This window comes from Chiloscyllium punctatum, chromosome 27 (assembly GCF_047496795.1).
Source record: "Chiloscyllium punctatum isolate Juve2018m chromosome 27, sChiPun1.3, whole genome shotgun sequence".
Lineage (NCBI taxonomy): Eukaryota > Metazoa > Chordata > Chondrichthyes > Orectolobiformes > Hemiscylliidae > Chiloscyllium > Chiloscyllium punctatum.
Window position 1 is genome coordinate 3,352,549 of NC_092765.1, and position 17,050 is coordinate 3,369,598.

The 17,050-nt window shown below is 41.3% G+C and overlaps 1 long non-coding RNA gene across 1 annotated transcript; it reads right to left on the reverse strand.

Annotated features, from left to right (window-relative positions):
- Positions 1 to 1,317: 1,317 nt before the first annotated feature.
- On the reverse strand, positions 1,318 to 15,211 carry LOC140453365 (uncharacterized). The gene is made up of 5 exons (XR_011952374.1): positions 14,892 to 15,211; positions 10,815 to 11,074; positions 9,638 to 9,710; positions 7,454 to 7,801; positions 1,318 to 2,779 (listed from the first exon to the last, which is right to left on the reverse strand). It is a non-coding gene; the product is annotated as an uncharacterized lncRNA (long non-coding RNA).
- Between the last annotated feature and the right edge of the window lie 1,839 nt (positions 15,212 to 17,050).

Below are 17,050 nucleotides of genomic sequence, written 5' to 3' on the forward strand. Positions count from 1 at the left end.
TCTTGCGGCTTTAAAGCATTAAATATCTGAGGTCTCACACTTGTCCAGTGTTTTCTAAAAAAAAAGTGGTAAAATGCCTGGGTCAGATTGAAAAATAACATTGCTGATCGGGTCCCAGTACCTACACACCTTCACATTTCTGATGCCAGTTCCCTCAAAAGCAGGAAGAGGAAAAAATCAATGCATAGTTCCCACCAGGAGGCAGCAATCCACATTCCACATTCCAATCTTTCAGATAGGAGTCCAGAATACAGCTTCAAATTAATTTCCAGAAATACATGTAGAGGATACAGGTTCAAGCTAGTTAGGGAAAGCTCATCTTCACAAGAAATGATCTACACATGAAATAAAATACAGCAAACAAAAAGCAACTTTGGAAACAGGATGGAATGACATGGGTGTTTCAGAAATAAGGTTTAACAAATTCAAGCATGTGAGTCAGTGGTACATGGAAATGTTTATGGATACTCACAAGGGCAATAAAGAGAAGTGATAAACCATGTACATATTCACTGGGTGTTAATTAGTTGGCTGGAGGGCTGGTTGTAATACAGAGTGATTGTAACAGCATTAGTTTAATCCTGTACTGGTGAGGTCACTTTCCAGTTCCTGCCTCCTCAACCAAGGCATGGTAACCTCAGGTTAAACTCTCCACCAATCATCTCTCTCTAATGAGAGGGTAGTCCTCTGAGACTATGGTGACTTTACATTATATACTCACATTAAAGCCCACTTGAGACCCATACACTGTAAACAGCACTGGAGACTGCAGTGCAGGTCCTCCACTTTAATTATAGTCACCTGTGAGCTACTGTGTTATGAGCTCTCTTTATAAAGAGACTCACCAGCTTGCTATATTAATTAATACTAGGTTCCCGTTCATTCATTCATAACCCTTTACTAACCTGTTATGTATAATAACATGGTTTCTTTCATTACTTCATAAAACTACAGTTCTGTAGTGTCCAGGTTTCAAAGCAGCCCTTTCAAACCCATCACTGTATTCCCACACCTTCTCAGCCCCTGTTACAAGCAGTGTTTACCTCAGCATACAGAACAATACCATCCCCATCAAGTCTCCACTAAACGCTACCTGTTAAAACCTTTGAATTGGTTCATTATCCCTTTAAAAAATTAACTGACAAAATAGCGTTTGCATGAAGTTGCATGAATGAACCTCATATCGGCAAATTTTACTGCTCTTCGGACACTGCCTGAGCTGCTGTGCTTTTCCAGCACCACTAATCCAGAATCTGGTTTCCAGCAACTGCAGTCATTGTTTTTACCTAGTAAATAAATCTCATCACACTGCTGCAGTTATCAGTTTCATATCCTTTATTCTTTTATTACAATTTCTACCTTACAGCATATAGACAGTATTTTTATTAATATTTACTAATTCAAAAGACAATGAACTAACCCATCCAAATATTCAAGCAGACCAGATGGATATCCCATCAGGAGTAGCAGCCAGCAGCACATTTTTAACCCATCTCTTGTCTCCAAGGACAGAAGCCCTCCAAATCCTTCGGTACTACAGATAAAAACTATAACACAACAATAATGATATGTAAGAACTGTGTATAATGAGGCTTTTGTAAGATCTGTATTTCAGGATTCTATGGCTGTCTCAGACTTGTGCTGTGATTGCTGAATAAAGAGGCGATTTTCACCACTCACCGATTTGGGTCGTTATTTGAACACAATCCCACACTACAAACAGTGACACAGGTTGGTGAATAGTGTAGCTGAAGTTGATTGAGAGTCTTTGAATTTTCCAGTCAACTGCTACCTTTTCCATCATGATTCCGGGGCTGTCAGGTATGGTTGATTTTGTTCACTTATTAGCTCCTCTTTAGCTCGTTTTATTTTTGTTCATGAATTCACCGGTATACTTTTCCTTTTATTCCTTAAATAGGCAACTCTACAGTCAGCTTAGCAATTCTCAATGGTGTGGACCCTTATTTCAAGTGACCATTCGAAATGAAACTCCAGATAATATGCTTCTGTCAGTGTTTCCTTGAAATTATTTTATTCCTTATTACCTGCAAATTCTCTGGCAGTCAAACACCCTCTATCACTATTGTACTGAAACCAAGAATTGTTTCACCACTTTCCAACGATAAATGAATTTGATTTTTAACTTTTTCCTACCTGGAGAAGATGCAAACTGCATCCCTGATATAAACCAATCCACAGAGTAGCAACAGGACAGAGAACAGTGAACAGGTCCCTTCCTGTCCTTCTGGTCTGGAAATCCACAAGGTAACAGTAATTCGCACTATTTTCATCTTTCCCCACGTGCAAATTCCATCAAACAGAAGCAGTATTAAAAGTATTCGGTGTGCAACAATATATATTGAGCTGATCTCAAATAACCCTGCGAGTCTTTCACCCTGTTTTATTTCCATACTCACAACAAGGAAGTCAGACTGAACGGGAGCTCGGACACATGGTGAAAGCTGTTGCATTTTAGTCACAATTCTCACACTCCACTTTTCAACAAACTGAGATGTTTCGAGTATTTTTCATCATCTCAGCTACTTACAGGAGTGTTAACAGCCACTCACTCCTACCTGACAGAAATGTATTTGCTTGTGGAAACAGGTGCTGTCCCTCCATACGCAGTTGCTCAAAGGCTGGCAGCTCGTGTAATGTCATTTTGCTGGTGAAATGGATTTCTTGCTAATCAAAATTCCTATACTTACAAATCCAGCTACCATGAGAAGGACAGTAAGTAAAATCCATTGGTGTCTCTTTTCAATTCCATTGTCAGTATCTGTTGAAAACATATTTATATCATAGTTCAGTGAAGTTTGGATTTTTTTTTGCCAACACATTTCAAATCAACAATTGGACTTCAGAATGCTCATTCTGTGATGCACCAAATGTGGCAATGAACACGGTGCAATCAACGAGAACTTTAAAAATGTGGAAAAGCATCAAATGTAACTTGTGGGACATTCATTTGCATGACAAATGCAAAACATTTAGGTGAGAGTTTTGCCTTATTGCTCTGGAGTGGAGTTATAAATGGAGGTAATCAACTGCTGTTCCAGATATGTTCCTCTGGCATTCTCCTGGACGTGGTGCTAGAGCAATGATGCTCTTAGGTTTTCTACAAAATCTCATTTACAAGAGGTGAATTACTCTTGACAAGGTCAGCATTTATTATTCACACCCATCTGCCCTTGAGAAAGTGATACTGCGCCACCGTTTCAAACTGCTGATGTCTGACTGATAAATGGACAAGATTGTGACCCAGTCTCAGTGAAGGAATGATGATAGACTTTCAGGACAGGATGGAGTGTGGCTTGGAGAGGGACTTGCAGTTTATGGGGTTCCATCAGTTTTCTCCACTTGACCAGCTAGGTGGAAGAGGTCATGAGTTTGGAACGTGCTGTTGAAGGAGCCTTACAGCTGAGATTTAGAGTTGCTAACTGAGCTAAACCAACAGCTGGTGTGTGATTCAAAGTAATGTCATGGGCAGGGGTTCAATTACCATGCCAGATGAAGAGTTCTCATTCTCAACCTCTCCCCTCACCTGAGAGGTGGTCACCTTCAGGTTAAAACCATCACCAGCTGTCTCTCTCTCTCTCTCGTGAGAACTTAGACTTCTGGTCTGGTAAAGACAATGGTGACTTTACCCTTAGCAAGTTGCTGCAGTGCATCTGTGTATTATACAGCTGCCACAGTGGAAGGAATGAGATTTGAAAGAGTGAATTCAGTGCCAATTCAGCAGGCTGATGAATCAGGTGCAAGCTTGTGTGTCTGTGCAATCCAAAAGGCTTACATCGAAGCTTGATACCATTCAGGACAAAGCAGTCCACGTTATTGGTTGCCATTCAGTCACTCCACTATCAATGCTCAGTCCACACTGCTGCTACTAACAACAGGATGCGCTGCAGATATTTACCAAATCCCTCAGACAACATATTCCAAACCCACAACCACTTCCAGCTAGAAGGACAAGGACAGCAAATACATGGGAACATTACCACCTGCAAATTCCCCTCCAGGTCATATCACCAGCCGAACGTGGAATATATCACTGGACTAAATCCTGGAATGCCCTCCCCAAGGACATTGTGGATCTACCTATAGCACACAGACTGCAGCAGTTGAAGTGGGCAGCCCACCACCACCTTCTCCATGGCAACTAGGGACATCTAATAAATACTGGCCCAGCCAGCAACACCCACATACCAGGAATGAATAAAAAATGGCAAGGTGCAAGTTTCTGTTCTGGGTCAAGAGTGTGGTGCTGGAAAAGCAGAGCAGGTCCGGGAACATCCAAGTAGCAGGAGAATCGACATTTTGGGCATAAGCCCAAATCTTCCTTGCCTTCAGGAATCTTGCCTGAAATGTCAATTCTCCTGCTCCTCAGATGCTGCCTGACCTGCTGTGTTTTTCCAGCACCACACTCTTCTCTAATCTCAAGCATCTGCAGTCCTCAATTTCTCCTCGTTTTCTGTTCAGCTGCTTTTAAAATTCACTATTAACAGTATTAAAAATCTACCAGCCCCTTTATATTTCAAAACAATCACCCACAGTGTTTTGCTTATAATAAACACCCCACTCTGTAAAATGTGATGCTGCAGAAGGAGCTGGAAAGGGAAGTGTTTAAAGTGATTTGAGTAGGGCCGGTAAAAGAATGTTTCTCCGTAAACCAAAGGAGGAAAATGTGGGCCAATTTGTCCTAAGTTTTCACTTAGGAAAATAAATTCAGTGTATAAACACTCTGATCAATTAACTTACCAGAAGATAGCTCAAAAGTCCAAGAAAGGGACTGCTGTAAAACCTTGTTCATTAATGTAAATGTGAACTTTGAATTCATACCACTGCCATTGATTAGCTCTCATTTATTTCTTTCACGTGGCTGAACAGGAACCTGTCCTGCATTTACCATCTGGCATTGTCTTTGGAATGTATTGAATGGAATTGAAGGTCAATACTCAACCTGTTAGGCCCGGTTATGTATTCTCCTTTCTTGGTCATCAAGACCTGGTTGAACCAGAGCATCTAGATCCAGGCCAGGAATGGTATTCACTGCACCGTGGGATCTTGTTATCGACAGAACTACTAATTAATAACATTTGTCGATGAACATATCTAATATAATCAAAGTATCAGGTTTGGCTTTAGCTAATTTATTCCTGAGTTATCTCTCTGTGATCCATGGGCTTGTAGACATATCATTGAAGATAATGAAGGAAGTAACAGCATGGCTGATCTAAACTGTTTTGTGGAACCATGTTGTGCTGTGTTACTGCCTTCAAATGTATTGCTTATCAGTTTCTCCCCCACCCATCTGACATAGAGACAACAGGAATTTAAACTGAAGTTTGTATTTTCAATATCTATTGATGAGTTTTCAAACATTCCTTAGCATTTGACTGTATTGAATACAGTCCATCTTCACCAAGTTGGCATAGAGTCACAGATAGTGCAGAGATATCCTGGAGTTTATCTTTTAACCAGGAAACAGCAGGTTTCAGGAAGCCACGAGACTCAAAGATGAAGTTTATTCCATTTGAGGTTTGTTTGATTCTTAGGCTGGGCTCGGTGTAGTATGCTGAGGAATGTTTGAAAACTCATCAATAGATATTGAAAATACAAACTTCAGTTTAAATTCCTGTTGTCTCTATGTCAGATGGGTGGAGGAGAAACTGATAAGCAATATATTTGAAGGCAGTAACACAGCACAACATGGTTCCACAAAACAGTTTAGATCAGCCATGCTGTTACTTCCTTCATTATCTTCAATGATATGTCTACAAGCCCATGGATCACAGAGAGATAACTCAGGAATAAATTAGCTAAAGCCAAACCTGATACTCTCTCTGATTATATTAGATATGTTCATTGACAAATGTTATTAATTAGTAGTTCTGTCAATAACAAGATCCCACGGTGCAGTGAATACCATTCCTGGCCTGGATCTAGATGCTCTGGTTCAACCAGGTCTTGATGACCAAGAAAGGAGAATACATAACCGGGCCTAACAGGTTGAGTATTGACCTTCAATTCCATTCAATACATTCCAAAGACAATGCCAGATGGTAAAACGCAGGACAGATTCCTGTTCAGCCACATGAAGGAAATAAATGAGAGCCTCTACTATCACTACCCATGGCTACAGGTTACACAGAGTGCATACTCGAGTACAGGATGCCACAGAAGGTTGGATTCCTTGGCAGGGCCAGATGATTAGATGGCTGCTGTGGGTCCAATTGATGCCAACAGCACAGGGTTTGATCACTGATCCGGCATGGTGAATTCCAAACAATTCTCTTTGTCCTACTCATGGTCAAGGCTGTGGCAGTGTGGGTCAGATCCACAGAAAGTCTGTTTTAAGTGAAAGTAAGAGGTGGCATGGGGCCTAGCACTGCTGCCTTACAGCACAAAGGACTTGGTTTGATTCCAGCCTCCACTGACTGTATGGAGCTTGCACATTCTCCATGTCTGCATGTGTTTCTTCCAGGTGTTCCACAGTGCAAAGAAGAGAAAACTAGGAGGATTGGTCATGCTAATTTGCTCAGTGTTGAGGAATGTACATGTTAAGTGGACTAGCCATGGAAAAATGCAGGAATGAGGTGGTCTTCAAAGGTTCAATGTGGACTTGATGAGCTGAATGACCTCATTCTGCATTAATGGGATTTCATAATTAAAATATTTTAAGAAAAACAATATGTCACTCCTGCTTTTTCTTGAGATGCATTAGTTACATGCACACATGTTCTGCATGTCAGTATGTGGAGATGAACAGGTTGGTGGATAGAATCTTAAGGCAGTATTCAGAATTGCAGCTGCACCCATTTGCACCAGTGTACTCAATTTCGACACCTCATCCTTGTTTCTCGGCAGCCGGGAGAGAATCCAGATGGCTGTGTAGCCTGCCTGGTGCCTGGCTTAGGGACATCTGCTCGGAGTTTTGAGATGAAACTAGTAACACCAGCTGGGAGACTCATTTTTGATTTTTAAGGACACATTGCTTGGTGTGTAGCAGCACTTAGTTATTAATCTCTCATTTCCCTGAAGCTAGCTTGTCCGTTATAATTTATGTTTTTTCTTTGATTCATACTCAAACTCACATTATAAACTAATCCTCACTTAGTGTTAAATGTGATACATATCAGTATTGCCCAAAAATGCATACACACACACGCACACACAGATACACTACAATCTCAAATAAATGAAATACTTTTGTAAATCTAATCCCTGTTCACCTGGGAATCTTGGGTTAACAACTCATCTGAAGTTCAGGAATACTGCACTAAGTTCTGAACCATGGAATTTTACAGTTTTGAGGAGGCGTAGATCTAGATAATGTTTGTAATGAACACTAAGAAAGCAATTTCAAATGTGTGGAAAGCAGCTATCCCCATTCTAGCTCATTATACGGATAAACTAGATCAACACTGAAATTCTACACAAAATGGGATCGTACCTGCAATTTGAAGGGAGAGAATTCCTGTGCTATTTTCCAGTGGAATTCTGACAGAGCACATGTACTTTCCAGTATCATTTAGCTTAATATTTTCTAATTTCAGGGAAGCATTTCCCCTTTTCAATTCCTCTGGGAAGAGGCTTACTCTGCCTGAATATTCAAGACTCTGCTGATTTAATTGGTTTTCTCCAAGGTAATAACTCCATAGAATCTCTTTGGTTTCGACACGTTGCCACAAGATGATAATCTGGTTGGATAAGAAACCACCAAAGAATTGACATGGCAGTATGGCGTTTCCATTATGGATGGCCAGTACAGATCCATCCCAAACACTGATTTGCAATTGATCTGTAAAATTGGAGATAATTAACATTTTTCATACACAAGCAGCATTTTAATAGATCACAATTAAACATCATGGGGCCAGGTATTCCCACCACATTTATGTGTCCAAAACATGTTTGAATGGAACTTGTATCCATTCCAAACTCTCGCAGTTAATTGGCCAACAGGAACAGGCCAATATTTCAAGATATACAAATTCTGTCTAAGGGTAAAACAATCACTGTCTGTTGTATTTTGGTCCTGTGGATTTTATTACTCCTTTAGCAAAATGAGCAGTATCAATTAATTGAAAACATTAGATTGAAATCAGTCTTGAGTTTATTCTTTGTTCTATACTTGACAAGAAAACTTCATTCACTGTAAAAAAGGGAGAAACAAACAAGGTAACTATAGGCCAGTTAGCTTAGCATCTATTATTGGGAAAAGGTTTGAGTGTTATTAAGGATGTGATAGCAGTGCATTTAGAAATACATATGTAGTATGATCAAGCATGTCTTCCTGAAGGGGAAGTCATGCCTAACAGATTTACTAGAATTCTGAGGAGGCAACAAGCAGAACAGCAAACACGAAGTAGTGAATGTAACATGCTTGGATTTTCAGAAAGAATTTGATATGGTTTCACATTGTCGGCTACTTTATAAGATAAAAGTCTATGGTGCTGGAGGTAGCATATGAGCATAAAAAGAGGATTGGACAACAGTTAGAAGATAATTAGGAAAAGTGGGACATTATCAGATGTCAACCTGCAGCTGGGAGAGTGCCACATGGATCAGTGCTGGGCCACATTTTTATTTCCAATATAAATTAATGACTTAGATGAAGGACACGAATGTACAATTGCAAAGTCTGAAGTTAAAAAAATTATTGGTAAGGCAGTTGGTGAGGACAACAGTCTGCAAATAGATACATAGACATGCTAAACAAGTGGGCAAAACCTTGCAGATGGAGGAAAATTTGCAAAAGTCTGAGAGATTATGCACTTTGACAAGAGTAAAGAAGCTGAACATGATTCAAGTACAGAAAGACTTCAGAAATCTCCAGAAGAGGGATTTGACAGACCTTGTGGGCAAACATTTTAAAGATTTATGCACAAGTGCTGTAGATATTAGGGACAGTAAATGGAATATTGGCCTTTATTTCAAAAGTTACTATAATTCCCTATTAAAAAAAAGTACTACAAAAATAATGATGCCTTCTGTAAACCTTACTACTCAGGGCTAAAATGAGTGTCCTTTAATATAGTCAAGATTGAATACAGCACAGTGGCACAGTGGTTAGCACTGCTGCCTCACAGCACTAGAGACCCGGGTTCAATTCCTGCCTCAGCCGACTGACTGTGTGGAGTTTGCACATTCTCTGCGTGGGTTTGCTCCGGTTTCCTCCCACAGACCAAAAATGTGCAGGTCAGGTGAATTGGCCATGCTAAATTGCCCATAGTGTTAGGTGAAGGGATAATTGTAGGAGAGTGGTTGTGGATCGGTTTGGGCTGAAGGGCCTGTTTCCACACTGTAAGTAATCTAATCTAAAATACACTGGTTCAATCCTTTTCTGGGGTGTTCAGCAGGTTGGTCAAAGAGTTTGCACCAATGTAGCATTATACTCCAGCTTACATGGCACTATAATCTCCTGATATCAGAATTTAAAAACATGTATAGAATGCAGAAGTTGCTGTGAAACCTATCCCATAATAAAGATAATTGTCTCACATTGTTTCTACCACAAAGTTGAGACAAATATCTATAAAACCAAGAAAGATCCAAAACAGTCTCAGAAGTTTACTTCAACAAATTACAGAAAATAACTCATCAACTTTATAGAAAAGGATTTTTTAAAATTTACCAGAAAGTAAAACCATATTCAAAACCATCATGATCACGAAGGACAAATGTTGAAACATCTTGTCAATCTAATTCTGTGGGAAAAAAAGTCAAAATTTTTTAATGTCATTTTATAACAATTTGCATTTTATTTTTTCTTGAGGTGACGACTATTCCTCAATGGACTTAATCCAAAACTTTACAAAGTCTTTAATATTCATGCATGAATAGCAACAGTTAATGTTACCAGACTATCAAACAGTAAAATCCAATCACACTCCTCTCCTCAGTCAGCACCCATCAACCACTTTAGTTCAGTAGTCAGAAGGAAACTATGTCCCAGAAAATATTGATGTCTCTCCTTCCTAGGTTAGCCAATGTCACAAAGCTAGTCCCTTTTTTTTCCTAAAGGCGTACCTTGGCTCAAGGATACTCTTGTCCTTGATTTGTTTCAGAGCAGTATTTGATCAGTCTGGTTTGGTGCAGAGATGAAAAGGATTTTGAGGTACCTTTTGTTTATGTGTAAACTGATGAGACTTCAGGCCATGTTTTAGAAGTGACTTGTATAAAGAAAGGGCAGTGGTCAGCCCTCTAGCTGAGCTAAGCAGTTTAGTTCAGTCTTGAACTGGTGAGGAGATCAACAGTGAGTTGTGTGGAAACAAGCTCTCTCTTTTTTCTGCCCTTCAACATCAACCTGTAAGCATGTGTTCCATTGATTCTGGGTTTTAAAGGGAGTTTGCTTATTGATAATGTGGTGTATATTCAGAACAGCATCATTAACTCCAGTTTGGATAGATTGAGTACTGTAAAGGTTCTTTATTCTGTTCTTTGTGTTTCATTGTGTAATCTTTTGAATAAATTTTTTGTCGGTTTCAAAATCTAGTGGTCAACCTAGCTAACTTTGGGTAATTTTCACTGTGCACTTACTGAAACAAAGTGGAAAGTTATGGTCTGGGGCTGCCTGCTTAAGAATGTTTTGAGTGGTCTGGCCGAGTCCATAACACCAAGAATTTAAGGAAATCCATTTTTTGGGCTGTACGACTCGGCAATGGAGACTTTACAAAGTCAGCATTTTGGTGAAATTAATCTTTCAACTTTAATGAAAGTGGTAATTCTCTAAAACAGAACTATGAAAATATTAGCCACATAATCTTCTTGTTTCCTGTTGATGTTACTAACAAAGAACTCTCTGGTCTCACCTTGTCCAGCTTCACTGAGGCATTCCCTTGTTTTAATTCTTCAGGGGAAGCTAGTCATCCCTGATTACAGAAGGCTTTAGTGGCTCTGTTGCTCTGTTCCATAATTAATTATTAACAACTTCATCCAAATTGCCATGTTGCCAGTTGGGTGACCACTCATTCCAGTGACATTTCATCCTGTACTGAAAGGCTTCATCTCAACAGTGTATTGGCTGTAGACACCAGTGATCGTGCTTCCAGGATGTGGACCTTGGTCTTGGCTGTGAATAAAGAAAGATATAGATTAGGCTCAGCACTGACACAAGCTCAAGGATATTAATCAATGAGTCCAGACTGCATATGCTGTTCTTCAAAAAAAAACAAGTAAAATGACAATAACAAGACCTACTGAAGAGGATGGCGCCGTAGGTAACTGTCGATTTCAGGAACCAGTTAGGCGAAAGTGACATCTGTCAGTATCCTTCACCCTCAAGAGCCAGTAAGAGATTGGTTATGCATTCTTTAAACTGTTTAGCAATAAGTCTCACTTATATTAGGTCAATCAGAATGTGTTGCTACAATTGATGATGCTGTAGGTAATGGCTTGGGAAGAATGAATAAGCAACATCTTTCGATGACCAAGTAGTGATGCAAATGTTTCAAGTTCCCCCTGCTTCCAATCGGGAGTGGAAGGCACTCATGCCTTGGTGAGCAATTGAAAAACCAAGTGTCAACCTTCATCCTTGATGAAACTGTAAAACAAATGCTGTAGTATACCATTAAAGTCAATCCCCTCATTCAATGGGCATTATTGAAAACCTGAATAAGATTTCCAGGGTTACTGCACTCAACTTTTCTCCTTTTGCCTTATTGGTTAAAGTTTCAAATGAACAAATTAATTTGGGATTTTGATTTTAAATTAAAGACGACCCCTAAGACTGACAACACTAATTGTAAAACTTTTCACTGTACTTCTAAAGTTGAGTACACGTGACCATAAAGAATATTCTATTCTAATTAATCAAAGGAAACTGCATTAACTTTGTACAGTCTCTTCTGGTTTTGTATCCTGCATCTTTTACATTTTAGACCCTTTCTTCCCTTCAGTAGATAAGCAGGACAGTTGGAGGTGGTGCAGAATCAGTTTTCCTTGCTCTAATACATTTTGAAGCCTTTTATGATGCTGCGAATTGGATTGCATTTTGTGTTGTTAACATAGAACTTTAACACAGAACTTGTTGCTCGCAAGGTGGTCTCCTCTACATTGGGGAAATGAAGCAGAGACACAAGGTGACCACTGTGCAGAACACCTACATTCTGTTCACAAGACCCTGAGCTTCCAGTTGCTGTCACTTCAACACACTGTTCTCTGTTTCCACTTGGGAACTCTGCAACCTTCAAGACTCAATATCAAATCCAATAAGTTTCGAGCTTGAGCACTTTCTGCCACATCCCTACCCTCCCCCACCCCCCCCTCCCCCCCAACAAGCCCCACACACCAGGCCTTTTCATCACATGGACTGCCACTACACACAACCCATTGTCAGCCAATAACAATCCCCATTAGCAGCTATCCATTCTCCCAGGCTGATTGTTACCTTTCCCCTTTGCCTTGTCGTGTGTTCTCTCTCATTGGACTGTATCTCCACTTATCATTTACTCCACCCACTCCCCATCTTCTGCACAAGAACCAAGCCATTTCCCAGGTACTTTCGGTTCTGAAGAAGGGTCGCTGGATCTGAACCATTAACAGATTACCTTCCACAGAGCTCTGTTTTCTGCCAGTCCTGCTGAGATTCTTTCCAGTAATTTATGTTTATGTTTAAGTTTCAGACTTTAAACATCCGCAGTTCTTTTGGTGTTTCATTCACCTTTCATCCTTTAAAACTGGAACTGGATTTCCATCAGTACACATATTCCCTGGGAATATGTTCCTTACAACGCCAGGTATCAGGGACCGGGTTCCAACAAATTCCAGATGGAAAGTTGTGCAGCACTGGACAGCGAATGTCTCAGCAGCAGAAACCAAGGAAGCAGAATAATTTAATTAGATTCCCTACAGTGTGGAAACAGGCCCTTCGGCCCAACAGGTCCACAATGAACCTCTGAAGCATAACCACCCACACCCATTTCCCTCTGACTAATGCACCTAATGAGAAAGTGTGTAGCTGTAAGTGTGACACATTTGCTGCAAAGAATGTGGGAAAGGGCTTGTACAAAAGAATTAGGGACATCTGTTCTTAGTGTCAATGGGTCGGGGTAAATAAGCTGATAATATTTGTTCACTTGTGGAATGTGCGGCAGTACTTCTTTCTCATGCCAGAGGCACATATTTCACAATAGGATGTAGAATAACTAAATTGTTGGATTATATCAAAGACTCTTAACAAAACTCATAGGAAAAGAACTTATAATTCAATAAGCTGAGTGGAATATTCACATATTAGAACAACCCTGATAAATTTTCATGCATACCACATTGAGCAGATTTGAATTTGTGAAGCTCAGTTCTCTCATCTTGAGGGTGTTGGAATATGAATGCCTCATTACCCTTACAGGTTAGGGAAAGACTGACATAGTAAGGAAGTTGGAAGATGTTTATGTATAAAGGAAAAAAGGATTGGAAAGTTTTAACTATTTATGGTCTGATTTGAGTCAACACTGGCTTGCCATTGATTGAATATTTGTGTGGAATGTTATGAATTTAATTTGCATTCTGGGAATCTAAGATGATTTTAAAAGAAAAGAAACAGCCATTTTGTAGAACAATGATACTTAACATGTTAGCTGAGTGAGGTGACCCCATGACCTTTTTCACATTGATAAGACTAGTCCCTCCTTGCTTTGGCTAGTACATCACAAATCAGCCATTCGACCTGGCTGGATCAAGGTTTCCCCTTTGATGTGCTGGAGCTTAATTCATCAAGTGTACACCGACCTGTCAATGGGTTTCTCTTCTTCTGCAAACTTCTGTCATTTTATTGCTGCTTATCAGATTAAGGACATGTGGTGTTTTTGTAACTTTAATACCAATTTCTGTATAAAGACAGCTTGTTTGCAGCAATAAGGAGACTAGCCTGAGAGAACTCTTAGGGGTAAGAGCTGGCACTGCTTCTGCTGATGGTTTTAGAACCTTAGCTCAAGTTGGGTTTGTAGGTGTCTATGTTATTGTATAATAGTGATGCTATTGGTAAATAAAGGTAATTAATTTAAACTAATTGTCTAAAAGAGTTTTATATTCCAGACTGCCACAGAGTATGATCTCCGGGACAAACCAAGAGAGGCCACAGGTAGAGTCCATCAGGGATTCCCTGAGCCATTTGGAATAGGTACTTTAACACTATCACTGCAGCCAATTGAGCATGGCCAATTCACCTCACATGCACAACTTTTGGACTGTGGGAGGAAACCCACGCAGACGCAGGGAGAATGTGCAAACTGCAAACAGGCAGTCGCCCGAGGCTGGAACCGAACCGGGGTCCCTGAGGTAGCAGCGAAAGTGAGGGCTGCAGATGCTGGAGATCAGAGTGGAGAGTGTGGTGCTGGAAAAGCACAGCAGGTCAGGCAGCATCCGAGGAGCAGGAGAATCGACATCTCGGGTAAATGCCCTTCATCAGGTTGAATAAGCCCCTGGTGAACAGCTTTTGCCCGAACCATTCATTCTCCTGCTCCTCGGATACAACACACTGTCGACTCTGAGCCACTGTGTCGCCCCAAGTAATCACTGACACAACCACAGTTTCACAGGACAGTTCCCCATTCCACAAAATACAGAGGGACAGGTCTATTCTCACCAGGACCAGCAAACCCTTCCTCCGCCCCAATGCCCCCCTTCTTCAGGCTGTCCCCCAACCCCAAACCCTTCCTCCGCCCCAATGTCCCCCCTTCTTCAGGCTGTCCCCCAACCCCAAACCCTTCCTCCGCCCCAATGCCCCCCTTCTTCAGGCTGTCCCCCAACCCCAGCCTCTCGGTGCCGGTACTGGACCCTGCCTCCGGCTCAACCCGCAACAACTTCGCATCCCCGGAGAGACAGAGCCGTGTGCCCAGAGATGGGCTTTCCCGAGCCGCTCACCACAGTCCCTACCCTCCGGGTCTTACCTTTCGCCCCCACCGTCTCTGTCTCTGTCTCTGTGTCCGCCTCTCCCCTGGGTCACCTTCACACTGAGCTTGCCTTTGTTCATATACCACATTGACAATGACGTTTTATCTGGGCGGGACTGGAACGGTCCGGAATTAATGCGGTTGTCATAGTTTCAGTAGAATGTTGCTATTCCAGTTTATCTTTTTGCCCAGAACTCTATGTGGTCACACCGAATGGGAGCAAGATGTCATGGACTTAGTTGCCAATCTGTGGGTTTATGGTCTTACAGAATCCTGATATGGTCATAAGGTCCCCCCTCAGAAACTGAAACTGGACTTTGAGTGGAACTCTATCTGTGGAGAGAAAGAGAGAGAGTTCATGTGCACAGTGGCAACACCATTTACTGTTTACAAGAGACAGTCACTCACCAGAGACTCCTCAATCAGCACCTTCCGAACACACTGTCTCTATCACCCACACAACCTGCTCAAAGATACTGCCATCCCCATTGGAATGATCACCCCATCCCACTATTACGACAGTGAGATTCTTTCTGCTTGGGGAAGGTCACTGGATAACACATATTTTGACAGGAATGTTATCTGTCCCTTCTCAGCCCAATCAACATTTTGGGCAAAAGCCCTTCATCAGGAATGCGACCTCGGATGCTGCCTGTCCTGCTGTGCTTTTACAGCACCACTCTAATCAAGCCTGGATATTGTCCATGTCTTGTTGCTTTTGAACATGGATTGCTTCAGTATCTGAAGTGTTGAGAATGGTGCTGAACATTGTGCAATCATCATTGAACATCCCCATGTCTGACCTTATGGTGGTGAGAAGTCCATACTACTTGGAGGAACTCCTGCAGGGATGTCCTGGAGCTGAGAAATTGATCTCTCACAACTACAACCACCTTCCTTTGTTCCAGGTGTGATCCAACCAGCGGAAAGATTTCAGTCGGATTCCCACTGAGTTGCAACAAGCTCCTTGACACAGTACCCGGCCATGTGCTAACTTGATAGTGAGCACAGTCACTCTGATCTCAGCTCTTGAGTGAGTTGGTTTCAGGAGAATAACCCTTTTATCAGAAATGGGAAAGGTTACAGCTTTCAGAGGATAGACCAATCACTGTAAAGCCGATAAGGGAAAGAGTACTGAGGATCAGAATCTTAAACTCAAAACTAATATTATGGTCTACTGGACAGCAGTGATGTTCATACCTGAGACAAAGAGGTCTGAGGTACAGAAAGAGACCCTTCCATCCATCAAGTCTGTTTCGCTCAACAACAACTACTCCTATAATTCTAGGAATTCTAATCCCATTCCCTGCATTTGGGATGCCAAGACATACAAGTGCACATCTAAGTACATCTTAAATGTTATGAGTATTTCTGCCTCTACTCTCCTTATAGGCAGTGAGTTCCAGATCCCCGTCACCCTCTAGGTGAAAAAATAATTCTCACATCTCATGTAGACCTCCTGCTCATTGATCCCTCCATCAAAGGGGACAGTTTCCTCCTGTCTTCTGTGTTTTTCCCCTTTGAATGTTATACACCTCAATCATGCTCCCCTCTGCTCCAAGGGAAATAACTCCAGTCCATCCAATCTCTCTCCATAACTAAAACTCTTCAGCCCAGGCAGCATCCTGGTATTACTTCCATATGCTTTGGAGATTTAGACCAGCTACAGCAGGCACCTTCAAAGGAATGGAAGAGTCCCTTTGTGGTGCCTTCATGAGATTCTCCATGTCCAGTTCGAGCATTCAAACAGTAACTTCTCTCCCAAGCTAACATATCTTCCACTGAGCCGCTAATCACCCAATATCAATGTGACGAGGCAGGAAATGTCCTCCCTGTGGTTGACACCAGATTCCAAAAGCAAATTCTCTACTCAGAGCTTTGATTACAACTTGGTCTCCATTTAGTAGCTGTCTTCGAACCTGTCTGATGGAGCACAAAAAAACCAATCCTCAATCCTGAGGGACTGCCCTAAGGGGCCATAATAATATCATTGGCTCTCATAGAGTCTCAGAATTCTATTCTCCTCTCATTTTGTTGATTCAAATGAGCAGCATCAGCTCCCCATGAGCTTCCAAGCTAATGTTTCAAAAGCTTGGAGTGTGTATCAATGTTTTATATTGACAGTTTTATTTGCCAATAATTGGGCTGAAATAGAT